This window comes from Silene latifolia, chromosome 11 (assembly GCF_048544455.1).
Source record: "Silene latifolia isolate original U9 population chromosome 11, ASM4854445v1, whole genome shotgun sequence".
Taxonomy (NCBI): domain Eukaryota; kingdom Viridiplantae; phylum Streptophyta; class Magnoliopsida; order Caryophyllales; family Caryophyllaceae; genus Silene; species Silene latifolia.
Window position 1 is genome coordinate 79,208,832 of NC_133536.1, and position 2,312 is coordinate 79,211,143.

The following is a 2,312-nucleotide window of genomic DNA, read 5'->3' on the forward strand; positions in this document are numbered from 1 at the left end:
AAGACATAAACCAAATCGAGTCTTATTAGACCATGCATATAGTTGAGTAGGGAGGATTAATTCGACTTGTAGATGTTGTACAATCTAATCGATTTGGCTACCGGACCCAAACATTCCTAGGATTGTAAGATATAAACCAACTCGATCCTATCACAACAATAATTGCTTGCTTATAATTTGAGAATATGTTTGTATGATCAATTCCCATGAATCCCCTATGAACCCATGACACCCTAGTGCTTTTAATCAATTGTTTACATCTCATTTTGATCATCTTGCTTGTTTACTTACATTGTTATTTAGTTTAGTGATCTTCTTATCTCAACCCAAATTGTGACACCCTTAGACACCACTAATTGCACTCGAAAATCCTACATCAATACCCGTCCCTTGGGATCCGACCTTTACTTACCTCTTTACTAATAGTAGAGTAGTTTGTGAAGTTATAAATATTGTTTTGGTCTAGGTGCTCCTAACGACAAGTAACCAAAAACGATAGTCCGACCAAAAATGGCGCCGTTGCCGGGGACGGTGTTAACTTGATTTGATTTTCTTTGATCGTTCTTAGTTGTGTCTTTCTTTGCCTTGGGGAAGTAAAACTCCTCAAGGTTTGTTCTAATTATTTTCAAGTTGTTTGATATTTTGCATGTCTAGAAGATCACATGGTAACTTGTTACCCATTGATCACGAAATTGAAAGAACTTTGACAACCAATAGAAGACTTGCTAGAAATACTTTGAAAGGTATTGGTGAGATTGTGGATATTCAACCAAATAATATTTAGTTCATCAACCCTTTTGCAAGAGAAGGGGAGGATAACCCAACACAAAACCCACCACAAAATCAACCCACAATGCCTAAATTTTCATCACATTTTGTACCAACCGAGGAGAACCTACCCAATGGTACTCCCACACCACAACATTTAACGGGTAATTTCATTGCAAAATCCGCATTTATCCAATTAGTCGAAAGAAGCCAATTTAGGAGAATGTCTAGTGAAGACCCTCATTCTCATATGGAGAATTTTTGTGACTATCGTGATGCTATTTTTCAAAACGGAGTGACTCAAGACCAAATTCGATGGGTCTTATTTCCTTTTTCTTTGATTGGTACCGCGAAACAATGGTTAAAGAGCCTTGATAAGGCTACTCTTGGTATTGACTCTTGGAAGAAATTGGCTCTTCCTTTCTACAAAATGTTCTACCCTCCGGAAAAGACTAACATGCTAAGAGCCCAAATCACGGGGTTTAAACAAAGGGACGAAGAATCTTTGTATGAAGCTTGGGAGCAATTCAAAGGAACTTGTCGCTCATGTCCTCATCATGGACTTAGCGAGTGGTTCTTGGTAAAACAATATTGGAATGGTCTTTATGAAGACTCCCGAAACATTCTCAATATGGGATCAAATGGTATGTTCACCGAAGTTGACGATAATCAAACATGGAACAAGATTGAGGAAATGACGGTCCATAAATCACAATATAGTAGACCTCGGAAGGCTACTAGAGGAGGAAAGCATGAAGTGGACTCTATTACTCAATTGGGTGCTCAACTTAGTGCTCATATTAATACCATCAACTTGAAGTTTGAGAAGGCTATGGCTAAACTTGAAGAAGCCTCCAAATCACCAAAGCAACATGTTAATGCCATGGTGGCATCTTCATCAATTCCAAGTGGAATATGTGAGAATTGTGGAACTTTAGGACATGACCAAAGTGAATGTAGGGGAACAAGTGAACAAGTGAATGCTTTTCAAGCATACAAGAGTGGTACCCCTTATTTCAACTATTACAATGAAAACACCAAATTCCATCCAAATCTCTCATACAAAAGCCAAAATGTTCAAAACCCTCAACCAACATACACCCCACCTCCAATGAGAAACCAAAATCAAAGACCCTTTTACAACCAAAACCAAGGCTACCAAAATCAAACTCCATACACTCAATTAAATGACCAAGATTTTGATGTTCAAAAAGCGGTCCTCCAAATGCAAAAGAACCAACAAGAGTTTTTCACTCAAATGCAAAAGGATAGCCAAGCAAAAGACATCACCATTAACAACATACTAGCTTACACAAAGATATTGGAGACCCAAATGTCTCAATTAGCATCTTCAAGTTCACAAAGACAAAAGGGGCAATTACCACCTCAAGGTAATCCCCCAAGACAAGAATCGGTGAGTGCCATCCAATTGAGGAGTGGTATAAGGTATGAAGGGCCGAAGAAGCCCGTTGTTGAAGATGTTGTGAATGCTAGTGACAAGGAAAGAGTTGTTGAAAACTCTAAAAAAGAAGAACCCGCCATTC

The 2,312-nt window shown here is 38.5% G+C and overlaps 1 non-coding gene across 1 annotated transcript; it reads right to left on the bottom strand.

Moving 5' to 3' along the window:
* Positions 1–1,225: 1,225 nt before the first annotated feature.
* On the bottom strand, positions 1,226–1,332 carry LOC141615608 (small nucleolar RNA R71). Its single transcript, XR_012530020.1, has one exon. It is a non-coding gene; the product is annotated as a small nucleolar RNA R71 (small nucleolar RNA).
* Positions 1,333–2,312: the final 980 nt, after the last annotated feature.